This window comes from Ursus arctos, unplaced genomic scaffold (assembly GCF_023065955.2).
Source record: "Ursus arctos isolate Adak ecotype North America unplaced genomic scaffold, UrsArc2.0 scaffold_8, whole genome shotgun sequence".
Lineage (NCBI taxonomy): Eukaryota > Metazoa > Chordata > Mammalia > Carnivora > Ursidae > Ursus > Ursus arctos.
This window is the reverse complement of record NW_026623100.1, coordinates 28,823,538-28,850,064: the sequence shown is the minus strand read 5'-3', so window position 1 is coordinate 28,850,064 and position 26,527 is coordinate 28,823,538. Positions and strand designations below refer to the sequence as shown.

At 39.6% G+C, this 26,527-nt stretch overlaps 1 protein-coding gene across 2 annotated transcripts in view; it reads right to left on the bottom strand.

The window, feature by feature from the left end:
• EHBP1 (EH domain binding protein 1) overlaps positions 1–26,527 on the bottom strand; it is a 519,124-nt gene that overhangs the window by 411,444 nt on the left and 81,153 nt on the right. Inside the window, exon 1 of one of the 2 annotated variants that reach the window (XM_057308930.1) lies at positions 15,121–15,284. The exons of the other annotated variant lie outside the window; for it this stretch is intronic. The gene's annotated coding sequence lies outside the window, so the exon portion shown is untranslated. Of the gene's footprint in view, positions 1–15,120; positions 15,285–26,527 lie in introns of those variants that run through there. 2 annotated transcript variants of the gene reach the window in all.

The window sequence follows — 26,527 nt, the reverse complement described above, 5'->3', positions numbered from 1 at the left end:
TATTACTAATGACTAATAACTAATAATTATCATGATAATTCTCCTCTGCCTCCTCCTCATCGTCATCTAAGCTTCTTTGGGGAATTCCGTGTCAAGTTTCAAATTTCTGTACACTGCAGCCCCCAGGCTGGACAATGAAAGAATTCAAGGAGAGTGGGAAAACAGGGTGCCAGGGTGCTGAGTTTGGACATGCAGCTTGGGTCTTGTGGCTCAGGGTCAGGCCAAGAGGGTGAGTAGAGTCCGAGATCTAGTCTGTGCTCTGCTGTCCAGGCTGAACATCTGGGCTGACAGCAGCATCTGCAGAGAAGAAGGGACCTCTTTTCTCATCTGCACAGAGGCTGTGGGCTGGCCATGGCCCCGAGCCTAAAACAGGCCTACTGCGGATCACCAGAGTCAGTAACAGCATGCACAGGAGAGGCTACACCTTTTTTGGAGGAGTTCCAAAACCAACATTTGGGAGTGTCGAGGCCAAGTTGAAGAAAAAGCATTATGGGGAATGGCGGGGAGGAGATGCACAGTCAAGCGCTTAGGTTCAGGACGATGACCCCAGCTGAAGGGCTCCTTTCTCGCTGCTCGCAGGCAGTTTTCATTACATTGCCGTTACCTCTGGTGTCGTCAAGGTACTCTTTGGCTTGTACCATTAATATTTTACCCCAAAATTTTAGAAATTCAGTTTGGTCAAATGCTGAGTCCTACCTGTATTGAAGGAGCCCTTAGAATTTCCTCTTTACCTCCATATATCTCTTTAATTCTCTTATCTTTAATGACTAAAGGAAAATTTGGTCTTTTAACAAGTAATCAGATTTTCCTGATTCTTGATTTGACCTGAGAACAGCTTTCAGCAAAGCTTGTTAGAAAGTGAGCTAAAGTGTGGCTTGTTCGTTCGGAGCCTCTAAAGGACGTTACAGCTGCCACAGTGAGACAAGCTGGCTTTGTTTGTGCTGACCACGGCCGTGCCTCCTCCTCTTCCTTGCTCTCTGTTTAGCACTTCATCTTTATCTAATCTTTAACAAAGCATAGTCTGTGCAGGCAGTCTGTGGTGAGCATAGCGAATCAGCCTCTCCTTCTGGAATGTGGCAGCAGTGAACAGTGCCTAAATATTTATTTCAAATATAATCTATCTGTAGTCCTCCACATCCAAAGATTTTTCCAGTTGAAAATATCTGTGGCCCTATGATTCACAGGGCTTTTGCAATAAGAGGCCATGCGAATGGACACGAGCATCACAGTCACTGCCAAGCCAGCAGAAACCATACAGCTGGCCCTCCCAAGGACAGCAGAGAGAAGGAAGAGGGTCCTGCTTTGAGCAGCATTGCCGCATAAGAGTGTGCATGCTACTGGGAGGTCTGTTGTGGTAGGGATGGCTGTGAATGGAGGTGTGGCAGACAGAATGGACTAGGTTGTCGACTGGAACAAACAATCCCAAGGTCTCAGTGGCTCAACATACCAAAAGTTGATTGTTTGCTCATGCTAAATGTCCAGCACGGGTAGGCAGGGGGATCCAAGCTGAGCAATTCCATCTCAACACATGTTTTTATAATTCCTCAGCAGGGAGAAGAAAATACAGTGACTCATGCACTGGTTCTTAAAGCCTCTGACTGCAAGTGACACATGTCATTTCTGTTTCTATTTCATTGGGTAAATTAAGTCACATGTCCACATCTAATTATAAGAAAGGAAAGGAAGTGCACTCTTAACCACATATCCTGAAGAAGAGAATGGGAATATTTGAAACAACTCTAATGACTATTGTGGGGGTCCAGTTGGAAGGACTCCAGGGCTACGTTTGTTTTCTAGGAGCTCTCAACTAGAGCAGGAAGGACTATTTCCATACTCATATGTCTGGTAGCTGCTCTTACAGCTCAAGTGTCTTATTTCCAGAGGTAGGTCTCATAGGCAATTATCTAGAGAGAAAAGCAGTTAGTCCTAATTCTTCCAAGCAGGTTCACTATATTTTCATCTTTAAAATAAAGAATTCCATAAAATACAGATATCATTATTGAGACATAGCTTAAGGGAGTGACTAATTCACAGAGGCTTCAGAAACGAAACATGCCTCCAGATAGCTAGACACTGATTACGTGAAGAATCTACTCTGAGTATTGTGCTTCCTTTCTACATTTGAGTCACATAGTGGAAGTGGTGGGTTTTTGGCAACCGTCATGTTCAACATGAACCTCTCTCCAAGACAGAGCATATTGGATCAGAGTGGACTTCTGACCAAAGCCGGGCCAGAGTTTCTTCTCTAGGAATTTAGTTTGTACGGAGAGAAACTCTGAGGAAACAGGGGTTTGACTAATTGGTCTCAGTTGTCTGTTGACTAGAGATGTAACTGATATTGCTAGCGCTCACTATCCATTGGCTCCTCTCCATTTCCCAGTTTCCCTTGCAGTTAGAATGAAGCCATGTGAATAAGTTCTGGCCAATGGAAGATGGACAGAAATGACAAGCCACATGTAGGGCTGGCTGCTGAAAATACCCCTCATATCCCTCAACTTTCGTTTCCCCACCACAGTGGCCTTAGAGGCCACATGATTAGACAGCATAGCTAAAAGATGCAGAGGGGCTATCCATTGCATAGAAAATTGCGACATGAGTAAGGAAAACAATTATGGATTAGGATGTATTTTTTCTTCAGCATATCCTAGACTATCCTGAATAACATAGAACCAACAGAGGAGTGGCTTTGTTCTACCAAGAATCTAAGAGGGAGAAAAATGACATACATGTGCAGAGGGGGGCAGAATTGAGAAAAGGAGACCATGGGTCCTAATTCCTGGTTCTAATCCCTTCTTAAGGGTAAATCACATTTCTGTCCTTGGCTTCTGTGACACCCTTGTATCCTTATTATAGTAAATGCCCTGTTTTTTATTAAGCTTGTTCCAGAGTTTCTATCTTTTGCAAACAAAAGTTATAACCTTATGACCTTTATAACTTTTAATACCTCTCATATCTCAGTGCTCAGCATGAGATTACTCGTTATACCATGAAAACAACTAACAAATTAATAGGTATGATGCTGACTTAGATTTTTAATTCCTTCATGCCAGGAATGCCAAGAACTACAGCAAAATCTGGCCCAGATGTAATTCCATAGTACAGCCAGCGCTTACGACACAATTCCAGAATTACACCAATCTTGTTTACTTATCCAAAATTCAAATAAAGGTGGATAATCTTTTCAGTTTTATTGGTTACAAATGACCAGCTGACAAGTTACTCAACTTCTGCAATTGCAGTAAAATTCTACAGCTATCAAGAAAGGGTTGCTTGTTCAAGAACAGCTAAGGAATTGATTGGCTCTTCAGAACCTGTGCCAACTTCCTTTCTGCAGGCGGGCTAAATAGTGGATACCTTTTATAGAAGGAAAGCCATCATCCTATGAAGAAAAACTCTTTCTCTGCCATGAACAAGCTGAATGCAAGCACAGAAACTGCAGACAAAAGAGCATTTGATGATAGATATTGCTGATGCCTGGTGCCTTCAAAGGCATTCCAGGAAAGGTGAAGGAATAACTGTGACTAACAATAACTCATGCTTCTTCCAGGATGCTACTCATTGGGCCAATGGATCACTTGAGAAATATGTCAGTGAGTCAGTTCATACTCACTTTGGCAGAAAGATTCCAGGTCCCTAACGTCTTTGCATTGAATGGAGTAAACGCCAAATGGATACATTCTCTGGGACAAGTAAAGACAGGAGAACATTGATAGTAAAAAGCAGTTTGCTCCTTTAGTATCCCCACCCACCATATATCTGAGCAAAATGAAATTATCAAGGACAATGAAGAAAATCTTGAGTACACCCTTCAGAAAGATGAAGGACCCAGGGGAAGGAGAAAGGTGGAAACACAAGTAGAAAGTTTAATAATTCACTAAACATTGAAAACAACACGAACTTATAAGTACTGCAATTTATATATGAGGATATATCAAAGGCCAATCAAAATAATAATGGTTACAAACAAAAAGGAGGTTGGACCAGATGGTCTAAGGTCTTTTATTTGAAATTCCATGATGAAAGGACTATGTAGATTTTTGTAGGTCAAAAGCCAAATGTGGCCACTGATTAAATTTATCCTATGATAATGACATTGACATCCATTATTTTTTTTACTGTGTCATGCATTCATAAGAGTTTATTAAAATATACAGTTTAAAGGAGAATGAATCCCAGTACCCATGTACTTACTGTTCAGCCTAGTCTAAGAATAAAATATTAACAATACTTCATAAGCCCCCTGAGCCTACTCCAGCTGCATCTTCCTCCACTTAATCCCCGTCAATGGCCACCCAGAGGTTACTACCAGTTCACACTCTTATGTTAATTGTTCCCAGATTTCTTTATGGTTTTACCACCTATGACTCTATGCCCATACAACATATTGTTTAGTTTTGAAAATTTGGTAGTTGCATAAAGAAAGATCAGAGTTACACTATTAATTGAAAGCTCAGGGATAAATGCAATATTATCCCTTAGTGTCAGCTCCCCTGAGAGTCTGAAAGAGCCCTTTTTGGGGAAGTCAGTGAGCAAGGTTGGAAGCTAGTCCTAGCAGACACAGGGCACAGTCAGGGCATGTGGCAAGGCCTCCAGGTGAGCCTGATACTGATGTCGGGCAGAAATATGTCAGAGGGTATGGGATCCTCTCTATTTCCTACCTTACCTCCAGTTCCCAGATACAGGGTTAAGCAGAAAGTTTGGTGAGATGAAATGAGTATCCCTAGGTGGATGCAAGGCATGGAAACAAGAGTGAGAACTTTATCAACAAATGGTCATAATACAGATTAGAATCTAAGCAAGGCTCATTCAAGCATTCTGTCTTGAGGTTGGAGAAGAGGGTAAAATAACAGTGGAAACTTGGTTATGACAGCCACCAACATGTCTGTCTCTTGAGCCTCACGTTTCTCTCTGGGAATAATTGTCCTCTGTATCTATTGATAGCTGTCCTGGAATCTCCCTTCACTCTTCATGAGAATTCCCTTTGCCTTCCTCCTGAGTTGGATCACCTGTGTCTTGTACCCTGGACTGGAACACATAATTTGTGGGGGCGCAGTGAAAAGTGAAAATGACGAGTCCCTTGTTAAAAAATTATTGAGAATTTGAAGATGGTGACAGCAGAGCATCAAAGAAGTATGGGACCCTTCTATGTGTGGGACCTGTGCAACGGTATGGGTTGATGCCAGCATTGCCAGCCCTGCCTATATGCTATGTTTTCCTCTTCCCTAATTTACTCTCTTATTCTAGGAGAGCACATTCCCTGGTAGTCTTTTTGTATGAATGTATAGGAAATAAGCTTTTGAGACTTGCATGTCTGAAAATGTATTTGCTCTCTCCTCATATTTGAATGCAAGCCACTTTATTACACAACACTGTGTTCTGAATGCTGCTCCCTGGAGTTGTGTAATGCAATAGCCCTGCTTGCTTGATGGTTTGGTTGGGTATAAAATTCTAGACTGGAAACAATTTTCCTTCAAAACTTTAAAGATATTGCTCCTTTGTCTTATTTATAGTGTCACTGTGGAGAGGTCTGAAGTTATTTGGGTTCTTAATTCCCTTTATGTGACCTGTTTATTCCTCTCTAGAAGTTTATATAAATTCCCTGGCCCAGAGTTCTGAAAATTTACGGTGTGCCATTGTGAGGGTCTATTTTCATTCACTGCCCTTGGGACTCTATAGGCCCTTTTGATCTGACAACTCATGTTCTTTGGTTGAGAGAAATTTTCTTAAATTATTTCATTGGTGATTTCCTCTGCTCATTTATGTCGTTCTCTCTTTCTGGAGCTTTTATTATTTGGATGGTAAGCCTTCTAGAACAGAACTCTCTTTCATTTTCTTACTTTTTCCTCTTTGTCTACTCTGCTCTACTCTCTGAGAAAATTCTCACTCTCACATTCTGGCCATTCTGTTTTTTTAATTTCATGATTATGTCTTTAATTTCTAAGAGCTCTTTTTATTCTCTAAATGTTCCTCTCTTGGAGGGCCTGGGTGGATCAGTTGGTTAGGCATCTGCCTTCGGATTGGGTCATGATCCCAGGGTCCTGGATCGAGCCCCACGGAGGACTCTCTGTTTGGCAGAGAGTCTGCTTCTCTCTCTCCCTCTGCCTGCTGCTCCCCCAGCTTGTGCTCTCTCTCTCTCTGTCAAACAAATAAATAAGGTCTTTTAAAAAATATTCCTCTCTTATAACATCTTATTCTTGTTTCATATATGTAGTGTTCTCTTATCTGAGGCTAGAGGAATTCTTGTTTGTTTTGTCTTCTCCTCTCTACATAGTTACTGCTGCTCCATGCTGCTGCTTTTTTTTTTTTTTTTTTCGGTATTTATTTGGATCTCTTTCTTTTTTGTTGGGGACTGTCCTCAGATATCTGATAATTCTTATTTTTCAGCTCTTAATTAATAATGGGGAAGTAAAAAACTGCTTAAAACACTCAGCAAGTGCACAGGCTTGCTGACTTTGAACTTTATTCTAAGGTGACCTGGCTGGGCTCTTTCAGTATTCAACATTGAAGTCAGTATTTTTACATTTTCTTCTTGTTCTGGTCAGATTCCCAGAAAAGACTATTCCTGTCTCCTCTCTGGTGAAGGAGAGTCTGGCTGAGATACAAGTGAACAAAGAAGTCTGGAGAGTCAGAATGTATGAGCTCATTTTCCTTCCAATAAGAAGCCCTGCTCTCAACTGTGCTTGGCATCCCTCAGTCTCTGACCATCTATTTTACTCTATAGAAACAAAACCTCCAGATTGTCAGCATGGGGGAAGAATAGTTATCTGGTACCGTAAAGAGGAAAAAGGCAGTTAGGAATGCAACTGCCTCTCAAGTAGCTTTTTCTTCCTTATTTGAGGTCTACTTTTTACCCCAGACCGAGGCATACATGATACTGCCAATTCCTGAGCATCCTGAAGATTCTACAGTTTGAAACCAACTTTCTTGGGCCTGTTGTTAAATCCTTACTACTCGTCCATGTACTTTCCAGCTTCCAAAATGTCATTGCTCTTACCATCTCTCCTATTTTCTCTGTACTTGTATGTTTATATCTTTGGTAAAGAATCTCTTCAATGTAGCTATAGGGTGCTCAGGAAGAAATGAAATTAGATGCATGCATTCAATTTACCATTTAAACTCAGAACACCACCTTCTTTCTTTCTTTCTTTTTTTTTGGGGGGGGGGTTGGTTGGTTTGTTTTTTTTAAAGTAAGCTCTATGGCCCAACATGGTGCTTGAACTCATGACCCTGAGATCAAGAGTCACATGCTTTACCAACTGAGACAGCCAGGCAGCCCATAACCCCATTTTCTTTGAACAGCCTTTTTAGAACTTGCTGTACCTTGTTTTTACGTGTTCAAATGTATTGATGATGGAGCTGGCACATCAGCACGGCAGTGACAGCTAACCTTCAAATGCAGGCATAGCTTTGGCTAGCGGCTCAATGTGGGAAACATTGATGGGATTACCTGCCCAGCATTTCTCCAGCAGCTCCCCAGCTTGGCCACTCAGGAGCTGACTGACATGTTCCTACATAATCTCACATGCAGGTTAGAGTTGATTGGCTTAGGGAAATCCAACCTAAACTAGACCACTAACTCACTTCTCTGAGATTCTTGGATATCAGCCAGAGAAACCATCCTTTGTGGAAAACTCTAACATGTGAATTCCTTTCCTCCTGCCACCCAAATTTTGTTGCTGGGTCAAGTTTACCTGCACCATTCTTTCTCCAAGATGTATTGTCTCTCAGAGAGTCAAATTGCTTTGCCTTTCACCACTGCAATCCAAAGCTCCTTTCTCCTGCCCACCCACCTTTAGTCCTAAACCTCCAGCATGGACCTGGAGCATGAAGAGAGGGAACTCCAGAAAAGCCCAGACTAGTGCGGGGAAATTGGGAGTTCAGAGCTTTCATCTTCCATGCTGATGATTTAGGAGATAGTATACCTTTTTTTCCCCCAAAGGGAGTGGAGTTTAAAAGCATTTTAGCACTAAAATGCAAATTTCACGAGTTATTAAAAATTTTCCCTCAGGAAATTCCTAGTGCAGTAAAAAAGATAATGACTTTGGATCCAAAGAATTTTGAGGTCTATATTCAAATGCTCTAACTTTGGGCAAGTTATTTGATCTCTTTTCCCTCAGTTTCTTCATATGTGAAATGGGATTAAAAGCACAGGGATCTAAAAAGACACAGTTTAAAAGGTGCCTGGCATGTGGTTAAGGTCTGTAAATGTACAGTCTTCCCCATTTTCCTCATCTGTTAGCAAGAGCACTAAGATCTGCTTCCGTACAGCAAATATTCCCAAGAGTGCTAAAGGAGAACACATCAGCAAAGGCAAAAATGATCTACCTGAGGCCTGGGGGACCTCTGAGAAGGCTATTCCGTACAGATATTTCAAAAGGGAAAAGTAACTGAGGGGCACCTAGCTGGCTCAGTCAGTAGAGCATGCAACTCTTGATCTCAGGGTTGTAAATTCAAGTCCCACATTGGGTACAGAGATTACTTAAAAATAAAATCTTAAAAAAAAAAAAAAAAAGGAACTGAAATCCCCCCTATGTTTGTCAGGCATGGTGGAGGTATGTTTAAGTTGAACTTTTTTTTTTTTACCTACTTGTTTATTTTAAGCATGAAGCCCCTGATCCAAATGCATATGAAATATAACTCACCTGTGATATCAATATTACTTTGGTAACATTTTTGAGTCACCGATCCCTTTGACACTTTTCCCAGCAAACACATGTGTGTATTTGTACTCACACAACTACACTCTGCAGGTGTACAGACATTTGTGTTACTTGAGTTTTTTTTTACAAGAGACATGCACTAATTTTATAAATAAAGAAGCAATGAAGAAAGATAAACAGTAACATTAAATATTTTGCTTTTTTCAAGAAATGGCAAGTTTCCTTTTTTCTATCAGCAAATTCAAATAATATACCCTGTTTCCCTTTTTGCCCTGCCTACCAGGCAGGAAATCCAGAGTTGATTCTTTTTTTTTTTTTTTTAAGATTTTATTTATTTATTTGACAGAGAGACAGCCAGCGAGACAGGGAACACAAGCAGGGGGAGTGGGAGAGGAAGAAGCAGGCTCCCAGGGAAGGAGCCTGATGTGGGGCTCGATCCCAGAACGCCAGGATCACGCCCTGAGCTGAAGGCAGACGCTTAACGACTGTGCCACCCAGGCACCCCTCCAGAGTCAATTCTGAAGCATAAAGACTGAAAGACCTAGAATACTTGCATTTCCCTTTCCCTTTGATCCTGCTTTTTCTATTTCTAGTTATCCAACTTTTTCCTAAACCTTCCTCAGGCTTGTTTTTCAAGCCAAGGACATCCCATGATAAACTCTGACCAACTGAGGCACTTTGCTTGCACCACAGTCCTCTCTGCACCCCCACACCACCTCCTGCCAAGCAGGTTCACTAGAACCTGAATGATTTCCTTCCTCCCCTGTGAGAAGTATCCTGCCACGTCTAGCTGAGGGGCATCTAGGGCTGGGAGGGGATAGAAAAAGAGCTGAGAACTCCCATATTTGTCAGGTATGGTGGAAGGAGTTTTAACATGGACTTTATTTTAAACTGCAAAGTCCTGATTCCAACGTATTTGAAATAGAACCCAACACATAACACCAATATTAGGTAATTTTTTTTTTTTTTTGAGTCACTGATTTCTTTGATACCTGCTCCATGGTGGGCAGGACCTACAGACCCAGTGGACCTTGAGTGGATGCAACCAGCCTCACCAAGCACTGGAATTACCTCCAAAGACTGCCAGGAAACAACAGGGCTGGGCGGATGTGGCAGCCCAGGGGTATGTTTGAGGTCCAGACTGCTGCCAGAGTCAGGGCTGAGCTGGCCTCCTGGGGGTGACAGCAATGAGGGGCATGCTCCACTATGTGGGGAGTGGGGGTCGAGGGGCAGGTGGCTGTCACCCCTCTACACGACCCCCATCCCCAGATCTAAAGGGAGAATGAAGATCAGCTATTAATTCTGCAAGCTATTCAACATACAAAGGCCTAAAACAGACACCTCAGACTACCTGTACTAGTAAATAACAACTTCATCCCTAAGTCTTTTGAGGGGTACAAAGTGGAATATTTAAAAACAAGATAAAAGATAAAAGTCACACTTTGTTCTTAGAATTAACCTACCTTCCCTCATCTTACCCTGCACCCACAGAAATGGGTGTTTTTACCATCCTTCTCACAAATGAAGAAACTGGCTCTGAGGTCAAGGTCACATAGTTAATACGTGACAGAATCAAGGTCTGAACTAGGTCTGACCCCAAACTGGTGTCCTTAGTATTGCATCCCCACCTCCAAGGTGAGGCAGACAGATCTTCATCAGGCTGAGGGAAAAGAAAGCCCTCTCTCACGACAGATGAAGATGCCACTGCCAAGGGACCTGGGAAAACTGCTGCCTTCGCTTGTTTTCTAACCACAAGGATGTCTTTGCTCTGAAATGCTTATGAAACCCCCTTTATGAGATGGCTTGCTGAATTTAAGACTGCAGCCTGTGAAACTTGACTTTTTCCTTTTTTGAGTCTAACTGGACCTACGATATGCCTAACTGGCCCATGTTCAGACCAAGTGACCCAACCAGACATAACTGACACATGGTACAAAGTCCCTTCCAATAAATGCATCCTTTCACACTGGTGTGGCCATATAAGCATCAATTGTCCAGCCTCTCTACAGGTACTCAGGGAGTAGCTCTGCCTTTCCCCATGCCCATCTACTTTCTTCCTCTGCCAGTTATTTTTTTTCAAACATGGGTAAGATCCAGTTACTCCTTTGCTTAAAAATCCTCCATGATCTCCCACCCATCTACAAGGATAAAGACAAGGCTCTTCACAAGAGGCTCCTTCTTGTCCTTGCAGCTCTTAAATTTGGAGACAAGGTGAAATCCTAAAGTACAGCCAAGTGTTCTCTAGAGCTGCAAGCGTACTGATTCTTGCCCTCAGATCCTAGGTGAGAACAATCAGAGTATAAAGTGTAAATAGAAAATAAAATCTTTCATTTAGCCCACACCAACCCTACAGAGTTTGCTACTCAGAGAAATGTGGGCTACTCAGAGTGAGGGGCTCAGAGTTTTTCTTTCTTTCTTTCTTTCTTTCTTTCTTTCTTTCTTTCTTTCTTTCTTTTCTTTTCTTTTCTTTTCTTTTTTCTTTCTTTAAAGATATTTTTTATTTACTTATTTGACAGAGAGAGAGAGACAGCCAGTGAGAGAGGGAACACAAGCAGGGGGAGTGGGAGAGGAAGAAGCAGGCTCCCAATGGAGCAGGGAGCCCGATGTGGGGCTCGATCCCAGGGTCCTGGGATCATGCCCTGAGCCGAAGGCAGACGCCCAATGACTGAGCCACCCAGAGTTTTCTTTCTTTATAACCCACGCTTCTCTCTTTTGAAAAACAAGCCTGGGGAAGGTTTAGGAAAAAGTTAGATAACTAGATAACTAGGATCAAAGGGAAAGGGAAAGGCAAATATTCTAGGTCTTTCGGTCTTTATGCTTCAGAATTGACTCTGGATTTCCTGCCTGGTAGGCAGAGCAAAAAGGGAAACAGGGTATAATATTTGAATTTGCTGATAGGAAAAAAGGAAACTTGCCATTTCTTGAAAAAAGCAAAATATTTAATGTTACTGTTTATCTTTCTTCATTGCTTCTTTATTTATAAAATTAGTGCATGTCTCTTGTAAAAAAAACTCAAGTAACACAGATGTCTATACAACAAAAAGTGGATGCCCCCTTACCTATACCTCTAATCTCCTTCTCCAGAAGTAAACCTTAAACCCTGAGACTAACCATTTATTTCTAGAGGCTTTTTTTGTTTTGTTTTTTTCGTTTTGGGTTTTTTTTGGGGGGGGGGGAGTTGTGGGTTGTTTTTGTCTTACACAGCTTTCATAGAATGTGGATTTTGTTTGCACGCGTGCGCGCGCGTGTGTGTGTGTGTGTATAAATTCATAACTTGCATTTTCACTTCACAGTGTACCAAGGCCATCCTTCTATCTCTATCTCTATCTCTATCTCTGTCTGTATATCTAACTCTTTCATTTTAATGACCATAATATTCCATTATATGGACGTAGCATAATTTATTTAACTATTCCCTTATTTAAATTTTTTCTGATTGTATAGTCTTATAATGGGGATCCTTATATGTACACTTTTGTACAGATATGAGTATTTCCATAGGAAATATTTCTAGAAGTGGAACTGAGGGATCACATGACTCATACATTTAAAATTTTGATGAACTGTCTTCAAAAAGACTGCACCGATTTACAATCTCACCAACAGGGTTCAAAAGTGCCCATTTCCCCATTCACTTGCCAACACTAGATTTTATCGACCTTTTTCATTTTCTGGCACAAACTGCTAAATGTAATTTCTCCTGGCAAGGTCAGTATATTTTAAGCTAGAAAGGAGACCAATCAGAGAGTCTCATTTCTCTTGTTCTGGGGCGGTGGTTTTCAGGCTGTGCTCTGTGGAGCCGCAGGAATTCTCAGAGGCTGGCAGGGGGGAGTGCAAAAGGACAAAACTTCCACCCTCTTAACCAGGGCAACTGAGGTTTTTATCTGTTTTACATTTTGTGCTTTGGGGTGAGATTTTATTTGAAGATAAGATTCTGTTGCTGTAAACAAGTTTGGAAACCAAAGGCCTGGGTCTTATTTCTTACTAAACCATTAGTAGCTTGAAGAGGAATTGAAAACATATTCCTTCAAGGCAAAGAAGAAGGGATGTTAAACAGTGAATATGCAGATGTAGCCAAAATATTCTTATTTACACATTATGTGTGCGTGCGCACATGTGTCTGCTAATGGCCTTGTTTATGCTTGGCCTCACCCTGTGATACCCAAACGCTATCTTGCAACCAATCCTATAACACCATTTCTTTCAAGATTTGGATTAAAATTCCCTTTCTCTAACTACCCACACCCTGCAAAGCACACACACACACACAGCAACAACAAACTACTCCACTGCACAAAGAATTCCGGAGGGGAGTCCAATTTACTATTGAGAGCATACTGGGAAAGTCAGAGAAAGAGAAGTTTGAGTCGTAAGGATACAAACAATTTCAAGACGGCAGGGTGAGCATCTTGTGGCCTTTCGTGGCCTAATACCAGCTCTTCTTGATCTTGTTGGCTCCTCTCTTCACTCTCTCCATTCTTTATTTTCATCTACTACCCCCTGGATTGAACCAAGAACTTCAAAATAGTTTCCTCTTTTAAGCACTGCAATTCAACTCTTTGCAGCTTTTACTCTCCACCTCACATGGCCAACCTCTTCATAGTGTTCATCTTCCCAAAGGGGCTTTCCATTTTGTAGAATCAATCCTCTCTAGGAGGCAGTTCTCTTAAGAAAGGAAGAAAGAAGAAAGAAAGAAAGAAAGAAAGAAAGAAAGAAAGAAAGAAAGAAAGAAAGAAAGGGAAAGAAAGAAAGAAAGAAAGAAAGAAAGAAAGAAAGAAGCAATAGGAATATTGTTTTTCTTCCTCTATATCCCTATTTCTTCCTTACTGAAACACTGTCATTGTATTTCTTTTGTCCTCTTATCATTTTATATATCTGGACATTCCAACTAACTGGTAGGCAGCCCAAGGACAAGAACTCTGCCTTTTTGTAGCTTTTTAAGTGCCCAGTCTCTGGCATACACTTCACAAATACATAATGAATAAAGCAACCCTAACGTACAATTAAAAGAAGAGTAAATGATAAATGAATTTAAGAGGACCCTTAGAGACATTGTAAGATGTGGTAGATATCTCCTTGCAAATGCTGTAAAATCAGCAATTCTTAGAAGTTCAGTTCAAACATTCAGACATATCTTCAACTTATATTTGTCTTTTAGGAGATCCATAATGTAAGGTTATCCTACTCAAAATATTCACTACTTCACATTTCCTTTTTATGCTGGCCTTTACTCTTCTAAAGTTTCTTTCCTACTTTTCCTATGAGCTAGATATTATTTTTGTTTATTCCCTTCCCACCTGGCCAGATTGGAAGGAAGCAGAGATGATTATCAATACAATATCTCCTCTTGCTGGGATTCTAAGAAGAAAAAAATACTATATAAAGTAGCATGCTATGTAAACCAAGGCTTAAAACATCCTTTAGTGAACCATTGTAAAATATCACTTGAAATTCCTGCAGGATCTTCAGCCTGCTATGTTTAATTCCTAAATCTCATGTTATTAAAAGAAGTCTGTTTGCTCTTTTACCTACACTCACATTATACAATTTTTTTTTCATCAAAACTGGCTTAGTTTGGAGTGAGGAAGCAGGAACATATGACAAGTTAGAATTTCTGATATTTGGCCCTTTGCTATAAATTTAAGCCCATGAACAGCTCAAAGCTCAGAAACCAGACCCTTCTGTTGTGGAGATGCACACACACACACACAAATATATAATATAATAAATAAATACATAAATTCTGTCATACTGACAAACAGAATAAAACAGTCTATGCTTTCTGTGGAAAATAAAATAAATTTTATTGGATAATATAATTGGATAACCTACAAGAAGTGGATACGTTCCTAGAAACATACAACCTACCAAAACTGAAACAGGAAGAAACAGAAAATCTGAACAAATGAATGAGCAAGGATATTAATACATAATCAAATTTTATTTTCCACAGAAAGCATAGGCTCTGTTTTCTTCTGTTTGTCTGTATGACAGAATTTTTTGCCAAAACATTCAACTGAAAAAAGTTTCTCCCAACTATATGCTGCCTACAAAAGATTCACTTCAGATTTAAGGACACACATATGCTCAAAGTGAAGGAATCGAAAAGATATTCCATATAAGTGGATATCAAAAGAAAGCAGGGGGAACTATATTTATATCAGACAAAAGAGACTTTAAGGCAAAAACGGTAACAAGAGACGAAAAAAAATCATTATGTCACGATAAAGGGGTCACTTCATCAAGAAGATATAACAGCTGTAAATATATACACACCCAACACTGGAGCACCTAAACATATTAAGCAAGTAATAACAGATCTGAAGGGAGAAACTGACAACATGGTAATAGTAAAGGACTAGCCCACTTTCAGCAATAGGTAAATCATCCAGACAAAAGCAACAAGGAAACACTGGACTTGAATCATGCACTAGACCAAATGGGCCTAACAGACACTTACAGGACATTCCATCCGACAGCAGCAGTACACATTCTTCTCAAGTGCACATGGAACATTCTTCAGGATAAATTATATGTTAGGCCACAAAACAAGTCTTGGCAAATTTCAGAAGACTGAAACTATACCAAGTATCTTTTCCAACCACAATGGTATGAAACTAGAAATAAACAACAAAAAGAGTGCTGGAACATTTACAAACATGTGGAAACTAAACAACCACTCCTGAACAACCAATAGGTCGAAGAAGAAATCAAAAGAAAAATTTTTTAAAAAATCTCCAAACAAATGAAAATGGAAATACAACACCTGAAAACCTATGGATGCTGCAAAAGCATTTCTGAGAAGGAATTTTGTAGTGATAAACGCATCTATTAAGAAAATAAAATGATCTCAAATAAACAACCTAACTTTACACCTCAAGGACCTAGAGAAAGAAGAAACAAACGAAGCCCAAAGTTAGCAGGAAGAAGCAAATATAAAGATCAGAGTAGAAATAAATGAAATAAAGACCAGAAAAACAATAGAAAAGATCAATGAAACTAAGAGCTATGTTTTTGAAAAGATAAACAAAAGTGACAAACCCTTAGCTAGGCTAAGAAAAAAAAGACATAAGTTTCAAATAAATAAAATTAGAAATGAAAGTGGCAACACTACAACTAATACCAAAGAAATACATAGGCTCCTAAGAGACTACTATGAACAATTATATGACAACAAATTAGATAACCTACAAGAAACAGGTACATTCCTAGAAACATACAACCTACTGAGACTGAAACAGGAAGAAATAGAAAATCTGAAAAAACAAATAATGAGTAGGGATAGAAACACAGAAAAGCCCAGGACCAGATGGCTTCACTGGAGAATTCTACCAAACATTTAAAGAAGAATTAACACCAATCCTTTTCAAACTCTTCCAAAAATAAATGAAGAGGAGGGAACACTTCCAAACTCATTTTACAAGGCCAGCATGACTATGACACCAAAGCCAGATAAGGACACTACAAGAAAAGTGTAGACTAAAATCTCTGATGAATACAGATGCAAAAATTCTCAACAAAATATTAGCAAACTGAATTTAACAACATATTAAAAGAATCACACACCATTGCCAAGTGGGATTTATCCCTGGGATGCAGGAATGGTTCAATATACACAAATCACTAAATGTAATACACCACATTAATAGAATGAAGTATAAAAATCATATGATCATCTCAATGGATGCAGAAAGAGCATCTGACAAAATACAACATCCTTTCGTGGTAAAAACTTTCAACAAATTCGGCACAAAAAGAACACACTCCAACATATTACCCAAAGCCATCTATAGATTCAATGCAATCTATATCAAGATTCAAATGGCATTTTTCATAGAAATCAAAAAAACAATTCTAGAATTTCTGTGGAACCACATAAGACCCCAAATAGCTAAAGCAATACTGAGAAAGAACAAAACTGAAGACATCACACTTCCTGATTTTAAACTATACTACAAAGATACAGTAATTAAAACAACTTGGTACTGGCTTAAAAATAGACACAACACATTGACTGATGGAACAGAATGGAGAGTCCAGAAATAACTCCCTATAATATCTGGTCAACTAATATTTGATGAGGGAGCCAAGAACACTTAATGGGGAAAGGGTACTCTCTTCAACAAATGGTGTTGCAAAAACTAGATAACCACATGAAATTGGACCTTGATTTTACACCACTCATAAAAATTAACTTGAAATGGATTAAAGACTTAACCATAAAACCTGATACCATAAAACCCCTAGAAGAAAACACAGGGAAGAAGCTCCCTGACATTGGCTTTGGCAATGATTTTTTTGGATATGACACCAAAAGATCAAGCAATAAAATCAAAAATTGACAAGTGAGACTACATCAAATGAAAAAGCTTCTGCACAGCAAAAGCAACAACCAACAAAATGAAAAGGAAACTTACTGAATAGATGAAAATATTTGCAAACCATAAATCAGATACGGGGTTAATATCCAAAATATATAAAGAACACGTGCAACTTAGTAACAACAACAAAGACAAACAAACAAGCAATCTGATTAAAAATGGGCACAGGAAAAAAAATGAGCAGAGGACCTGAAAAGACATTTTTCCAAAGAAGACATGCAGATGGCCAACATGTACACAAAAGGATGTTTAACATCAATAATCATCAGGGAAATACAAATCAAACCACAATGAGATATCATCCCATACTTGTTAGAACAGGTATTACCAAGAAATCAAGACATAGTAAGTGTTGGCAAAAATGCAGAGAAAAAGGAATCCTTGTGTACTGTTGGTGGAAATGTAAATCAGTGCACCCACTATGGAAAACAGCATGGAGATACCTCAAAAAATTAAAAATAGAACTACCATACGATTCAGAAATTCCATTTCTGGGTATATACCTAAAGGAAATGAAAACAGGTTATTGAAAAGATATCTGCACTCCTATGTTTATTGCAGCATTACTCACAATAGCCAAGATATGCAAACAACCTAAGTGTCCATCAACAGATGAATGGATAAAGAAGATGCAGTGGGCACGCATACACACACCACACACACACATACACACACCACACACACACCACACCACACACACATACACACACACACACACACCACACCACACACACACACACATACACACACCACACACACCACACCACACACACACACATACACACACACCACACACACACACACACACCACACACACGCACACACACCACACACACACACGCACACACACCACACACACACACGCACACACACCACACACACACACGCACACACACACACACACGCACTGGAGTATTATTCAGCCATGAGAAAGAAGGAAATTCTGCCATCATGGGCCATATAAGGGCATTATGCTAAGTGAGGTAAGTCGGACAGAGAAAGACAAATGCTGTATGATATCACTTCTATGTGGAATCTAAAAAAAGCTGAACTTATAAAAACAGAGTAGAATGGTGGTTATCAGGGGCTGGAGATGGGGGAACTGGGGAGATGCTGTTTAATGGTACAAGTTTGCAACTAGTAGATAAATAAGTTTTGGGGATCTAATGCACAGCATAGTGATTATAGGCAACTTTACTATATTATAAACTTCACAATTGCTAAGAGAATGGATCTCAATTGTTCTCACCCCCAAAAAAGAAATTATAATTATGTGAAGTGATGGAGGTGTTAACTAATGCTATAGTGATAATCACATTGTAGCATATAATGTATCAATGTAATACATAATATATAATGTTTAAAAAATAAAGTTCCCATAATTCAGCAAGCTTAATTGGTATCATGTAAACAACACAGAGAATGATCATAACCGGATGTTTTACAGCTAAAATATCATGCAGTCACTTCTAAATCTAGCAAAAAAGGTTGACCTGCTTACTTGCTGACATTCAGCTCTTATCTGCCATCATTTCAGCTGTCCAGCCAAGTCAATTACAGTGGAAAAAAAGTTTTATAAACCAAAAACAACACACAAAAGAAAAGGCATGTTCATAAACAAGATGTGTGGGCAAAATGAATTATTTCATTTTAAGCACTTACGTCTCCTGTGGTTCTCACAATAAATGCGACCAATAAAAAGATTGCAGATGTAAGCAGGGTAATTTAAGATGTGGCTTAAGAGTTGGCCACACCTGGGTTTGAATTCTGATTCTACCACTAAGCAACTGGGACCTTGGGAAAGTTGCTTAACTCCCTTAGGTCTGTTTGCTCAGCTCTAAATTGTAGGTAACAATACCTTTCTCATATTGCTAGTGTGAGGACAAAATGTAAAAATGTGTGCTTAGTAAGTGGTAGCTGTTTTATTGTAATTATTGTCACAGAACTTTTGCCATGTAGCACTTTGCCATCCTAAATTAATTTTTGTATTTGTATTTCTTTTTTTGAGCTTCAAAAATATTTTTATATGCATCATTTCATTTGAATCTCATAACAACTGTAAGTGAGATAGAAGAGACATAATTAACCTCACTAGAAAACCAAGATCAATGCTTTGCCTCAGTCATCCAGCAACTCATAAAGTTGGGACAAGAATCCACGTGGTATCCTTATCCTCAGGAGCAATCCTCCAATCTGGTCTCACAGCAACAGGAGGGAGCTTTTAAAAGCACCACTTGATCGTGACACCCCCTGCCTTCTTGTCCCCTTCTCCTCTCCTTCTCCTCTCCTCCTGCCCCCACCTTCTTCCCCCTGCCCTTCAAAGTTTCTAGTTTGGGACAGGTCCAGAAAAAAAAAAAAAAAAGTCCTGACTTTAGCTCAACTGGGTGAATCCCCACATAGGACAAGAACACCTACAGTCCTAAGACCATGGTCCAGAGAAATACCAGAAAGAAGGAAAGAACAGGTGAATAACAACCTAACTAAACTATAAGTGAATAGTCACCAGCTCTCTCTGGCCTCCTTCCCTCTCTTTAACTCTCATTCTGCTCTGAAAAGGTCACAGGGCCCTCCACTTAAAATGCCTCTGCCAGTAAACAGAAAGCAAAATAGCGGGAGGAAATTTTTTGGGCAAAAACATTTATATTCAATTTCTTGTCAAAAATGTTGTGGGCAGAAAGTATGAGAAGAAAATACAGAAATACACGAGGCATTGCAAGTATGCATCTAATATCCTAATATAAATTTGCAGTAGGTCAGTGATTTCTCAACATTTTCAGAGATGGAACATTATCCTTTAAGAGGTTCATACTGTTTTAAAAATTAAATTCAATTAAATCAATTTGAATAACTCTGACCCTTCTTCAGCTGATGTTACAAGACCACCACTGCTTTATACTGAGATGAGAAAACTTGTAGGTTTCAAAGTAGCATAACTGTTTGTGCTTAAGGCATTATGAGGCTGGCATTTATCAGGTCACTTTTGTCCACAGAGGAAGCAGTTGGCATCTGTATTATGTGAAACACTGTTATGTTGAGGGGGGAATTTCCCCTCAAAAGCCATTTCTCCCTCTCCTCCTAATTCTGTCACTAATGCCTTCAAATTCATTATTCAAGGTTAATTTTTTCTAGGGAAGCAATATTGTTTAGTATCACCTTGATCAAAACAAAGATATAAACAAGATGCACCACTATTTTATGTCCCACTAAGAAAGAAAAACCAACGCCAAGTATAATAAAATACCATCAATGTAAGAGGCATCCCAATTTCAGAGACAGTGGAATACGAAAAATGTGTGTGTTATACTCTATAAAATGCAGTAATTAAGAGCATGGACCTTAATATCAAATACATCTGGAAGGACATAGCGATTCTGCCATTTGATAGACAGGCTGCCCTGGAGAAGTTACTTACCTGACGTTCTCCTTCTCCTCCATTAAAGTAAAATACTAATATACACCTCCTTAGTTATCAAGAATCACCTAAAATGAGGTATGGGGCACCTGGTTGGCTCAGTCGTTAAGCGTCTGCCTTTGGCTCAGGGCGTGATCCCGGCGTTCTGGAATCCAGCCCCGCATCGGGCTCCTCTGCTGGGAGACTGCTCCTTCCTCTCCCACTCCCCCTGCTTGTGTTCCCTCTCTCGCTGGCTGTCTCCCACTCTTGTCAAATAAATAAAAAGTCTTAAAAAGAAAAAAAAGTAAAATGAGGTATAAAAATGTGCTTAGTGCAGAGCCCAGGCCTTAGTTAGGTATCCAAAATGAAAACTACAGTAATTACAATAGGGGAGAATAAATAGCACATTAAGTCCCCAGGGCTCATGATTCCTTACTTTCAATGAGTTTGTGAGATTGGAGATAAAACAGATCTCTACAGACTGAGGTATGTGACCGAGAGGTTTGTTTGTGGGAGAGGAGATAAGACCAGAACTGGGCAACTGCCTGGGGAGGGAAGGCCTGCGGGTGGGGGAGAGCTGGATGTAGAAGAGGAGGGCAGAGGACACCAAAACCAAGCACTATCTTCAAACTTTGGGCAGGATTGCTTCTGGTTTCAACTTGGTTCTAACATCAAGAATACACTCATATCCCCCCTCTCCAAAAAAAGAATACACTCATACCCTTAAAAACAATATGTTAAGTGAACGAAGACAGTTACAACCGAATGTTACAGGATTCCATTTATGTTAAATGTCCACAATAGGCAAATCCATGGAGACAGAGAGTAAATCAGTGGTTGTCAGTGGCTGAGGGGAGGGGAAATGGGAAGTGTCAGCTAAAGAGTACAGGCTTTTTTAGGGTAATAAAATTAGATTGTAATGATGGTCGTGCAGCTCTGTGAATATGCTAAAAACCAATATCATGCCCTTTATTTATTTATTTATTTATTTATATTTTATTTGAGAGAACGCGCAGGGGTGAGGGGCAGAGGGGGAAGGAGAAGCAGGTTCCCCGCTTAAGCAGGGAGTCCAATGGGGCTGTCCTTGGACCCTGCGATCCTGACCTGAGCAGAAGGCAGATGCTTAACTGACTGAGCCACTCAGGCACCCCCTGAATAGTACACTTTAAATGGATGGATTTTATGGTACATGATTTACACCTCAATAAAGATTAAAAAAAAAAAAAAGAATACATTCCCTTGTCCTGCTATTTTGAAGTCTAGAACTAAATTTTAAAGAATTCACTTTACTTTCTAAAATGATAAAAACAACCGAACACATTTAGAAAAATAAATGTATCAACTTTACCTTAAATTACACGAAAGTTACTAAAATTTCACAAAGTTCACTTAAGGTTTTCACGTTATTTTCATCTACACCATACAAAAATGGCCAATTCAACCACAGTCTTCAATTTTGTGAATATCAGAAGATTCAGTCACAGGGATAATGACTTAGCCTCTATCAGGAGCCTGCAGGCATTATGTAGTGGGGATGCAAATGAGTTTATATCCAGAGGTGATATTCAAAATAGTTTAAAACTGGGTAAGTCAGGCGCTGAGTAAACAGAATGGATGCCAGCTAGAGGTCCCCAAATTCGAAGGAGTTTGAAGGATCCAGGAGGAAGGGCCAGGTAAATTGAAAGGTATGGATTTAGGGAATGAGGGTACTTGGAAGCTCCAGCAGGGGTGTTTTTAGTAAGTATTTTTATATTTTATTTTTATTTTATTTTATTTTATTTTATTAACTGGTTAGAGCTGTACCAGGGCATAGCTGTCTACCTTATCTCTGGTATGCCATCAGAACGCTCACCCTGCTCTCCAAATGTGGCCTTAAAGTGTAGAGATGATGTCTTTACTCTTGACATTTTACAGAGAAGAAAACCAAGGTTGAGGAAAGGTGAGTGGCTTGCCTGCCATGCATGAATATTAAGAGTCAGAAGGAGAATCCACATCTCCAAAATCTCAATCCAGGTCATATGTGGTAGGGGAAAACGGGCAGAACATCCTCACACCAAAGTAACTTGTCCATTTATATTTTTTAACCATTTCTAAAGCAGAGTTGCAATTCATTTTCTAGCTGTGTGTACAGAAAAAGCATATATATTTGTTATGGGAAAACAAAGGGACAGTGAGTCCAGACTTCTGGGTAATTATTTTTAAATTATGTTAAAGGGAAGCATCATGATATACATGTAGCATCTCCCAACAGAAGTCACACATCATTGCCAAAGCAAACTTGAAGAGAATAAATTAAAGGCATTTAAAATAAAATACACAACTTTCGTCTTCCTAGGTATTAAAAAGAAAAGACCAGAAAAGAAACAAGAAACGATAGACAAAAATGATGTTATTCACCTTAAGTGTGATTTAGAGCATTGCCAATAGAATGCTACAGGATGACTTTTCGGATGCTTAAGGTTTTGTGTATATTGAGGGAGAGATGAGTATATTCGTTCATTTATATTTTAATAATAATTACTTATATTTGAACGGCCTTTTACCATCTTAGAAGTGCTTTCCAAAAAATAAAATAAATAAATATGCTTTCCTAAACATGTAGTAGAAGACTATTGACATAGGAAGTATTTTGCAATATACTGCTAAGAGGAAATGTAGGCTACAAAAACAGTATGCACAGTTAAAATACTATTTTTTGTATAAAAGAAAATGTGTGCTGTATGTGTGTATACATACATATGAAAAAGATTGAAAACATACTGAAATACTATCTGTTCTCCCTGGTTGGTACAATTATGGGTTCTTGTTTGGCATTTTCCTTTGTCTGTTTGTTCTCCAGGTTTCTTGCATTGGACATGTATACTTTTGTAAGAAAAAACTTGAGGCACCTGGGTGGCTCAGTTGCCTAAGTGCCTACCTCACATCATGATCTCAGGGTCCTGGGATAGAGCCCCATATTGGGTTCCCTGCTGAGCAGAGCTCCCCCTGCTTGTGCTCTCTCTCTCTGTGTCAAATAAATAAATAAAATCCTTTTTAAAAAAATGTAGAAGTGCTTCCATGTGTAATTTATATTCATTGAGCCTAGCAGTCATGTGACATATAACACCTCATTTTATATAAAAGGATATTGAGTCTCAGGGGTGCATGGGTGGTGCAGTCAGTTAAGCCTCAGACTCTTTGTTTTGGCTCAGGTCATGATCTCAGGGTCTTGAGAGCAAGCCCCGGTCAGGCTCCATGCTTGGCAGGGATTCTGCTTAAGACTCTCTCTCCCTATCCCTCTGCCCCTCCACCCAGCGTTCTCTCTCTCTCTCTCAAATAAATAAATAAATCTTAAGGGGAGAAAAAAGAGGATATTGAGTCTCAGGAGAACTAAGTGACCTACTAGTAGACAGGTAGCAAGTACCAGAGCTTGGGTTTTCATTTGGCCATTTGACTCTAACTCTTATGTTCTTTCCTCTACATTATAATGCTCAATTTTTTGAGTTGGCTCTTGTGATGACTCACTGTGGCGCATGCCGGGCTATCTTTATGTTATCCTTGCTGTAGAGCACCATCCACTCATTTGTACCTGTTAGTCATCCTAACAGAAAGCGGCTGTCCAATTAAAATAGTAGCTGTTCTAGAAGTGGCAGCAATTGAAGCAATTAACTCCCCACAACATATTCCTGCAGCTTTATTCATTTGAGTAGCCATTATTTCAAAGCAGTACACTACACACAGCTCTCAAATCTTAAAAGCCTCCTGGACTCTCTCCTATACTCTGTCCTCTTTATCTATATCCAATTTCCACTCCTATCAGTTTTTCAAGGTATGTATTTTTCTGTGATCTTTTCCTTAAAAGCTACTTCTTGCTTCTGAACAGGCCCTGTTCTACTGTGAAAAAGCAAAGAGAACTGTGGGAAAGTAAAGCCATGGAGCTGAACGTGACCACGGACTCTGCTGGAAGCTCTGAAAATCTAGCCTATTACCCATAGCCTCACAACGAGCTGCTGCTGATTTTCTGGGCATGGAAAGAGTTCCCAATCAATTGCAAGTTTCTGCCTTAGGATTTCCTGAATACTGTTTTATTCTTGGACTTTTCACACAAATTTTGCAGCATCAGGGAAATGTTCTGAATGAGTGACATTGTTTAGCTCAGGAAGATTTGGAGTGGAAGATCTATAACCCTTTTCGAGATACATAGGGAAGTCATGGATTAAGCCGAAGTATTCTGGATTTTGTGTACCCTGCCAGATGAAACTCTACTTTCATCCTTCAGAGCTGAGCTGTGTTGTTCTGGGCCCAAAGATGATAGTTTCCAGGTGTTTGTTCCTTCATTCTGCATTTTTAAAACAATGCATATCTTCAGCTAGAGGAGAAGTTGCTGATATCTAAGTAACGTGACCCACATATGCCTGGGCCTCAAAGGCATCCCTGTCCTGGGCTTATAGACGTCTTGAGTAGGACTTAGCACTTCCGGACTCAACAAGAACAAATTTAACTTCCCAAGACATATTGTAGATTTCATGGAGCGATGCATGAAAGGGTTATAATCAAGTACCACATGGCAAACTTTAATAGAAACTCCTGTTAAACATCTTAGTTCTCCTCCAAAAAGTTCCCCTTGGCAACCTCTTCTCCCTTTAATCTTGTCCTCACATAATCTCTAAGTTTTCCCTGGTTCTAGATTTCACAGCATTGTTCCTTGTCCCTGCCCTCCCCCTCTACTTCCTGCAAAAATAATAAATATTTTCTAATGCAGAACAATTTAGTGACCTCTCTTAATCTTGCATCCTCACATCCATCACTTTGTTCACCAAAGAACTTTCTTTGAAATCTGTTGGGCATTATAAATTCCAAGTCATTTTTCTCTGTCACAAATAATTTTTCTCTTGTCACCACTGTGTTGGTCATCACTAATTATTAGGGAAATGCAACTCAAAACTGCAGTATTACCTCGTACTTGTAAGAATAAAAAAGACAAGAAATAACAGATGCTGGCGAGGATCTGGAGAAAAGAGAACCTTTGTGCAGTTAGTGGTAATATAAATTGGTATAGCCATTATGGGAAACAATAAGCAGGTTCCTCAAAAAATTAAAAATTTGGGGGGGGAGGATAAGTGAAATAAGTGAAGGGGATTAAGAGGTACAAAGTTCCAGTTATAAAATAAATAATATGGAGATGAAAAGCACAGTACAGGCAAGATAGTCAATAATATTGTAATAATGTTGTATGGTGACAGATGGTCGAACTACACGTATCATGGGGAGCACAGCTAACTGTGTATGGAACTGTTAAGTCACTATGTTGTACACCTGAAATTAATATAACGTGGTATGTCAACAATACTTCAATAATAAAAATTTTTCTTAAAAATTAAAAATGGAACCATCAAATGACCCTGCAATTCTACTTCTGAGTAGATATCCAAAGAAAATGAAATCAGTAACTCAAAGAAATATCTTCACTCCACACCCCTCACCATGTTCACTGCAACATTATTGATAATAGCCAAGATATGGAAAAAACCTAAGTACCCATCAACAGATGAATGGTTTAAAAAATTGTAGTATATATATATATACACAATGGAATACTATTAAGCTATTTTTAAAAAAGAAGAAAATCTTGGGGCACCTGGGTGGCACAGCGGTTAAGCATCTGCCTTCGGCTCAGGGCGTGATCCCGGAGTTCTGGGATCGAGTCCCACATCGGGCTCCTCCGCTGGGAGCCTGCTTCTTCCTCTCCCACTCCCCTGCTGTGTTCCCTCTCTCGCTGGCTGTCTCTATCTCTGTCGAATAAATAAATAAAATCTTAAAAAAAAAAAAAAAAGAAGAAGAAAATCTTGCAATAACATGGATGAACCTTGACGGCATTATGCTAACTGAAATAAGTTAGAAAAAGAAAATACGGTATGATCTCACATATATGTGGAATCCCCCCTGAATTCCTTGTCTCTATGAATGGCTCCATTATCCATTCAGTTGCCTGAGCCAGAAAACTGAATAGCATCCTTGACACTCCCTCTTCCATACCCAACACACAACCCATCAATCATCAGGCCCAGTGGAAACGAATTCTGCATTATCTCTAACCACATCTCGCTACACATCCC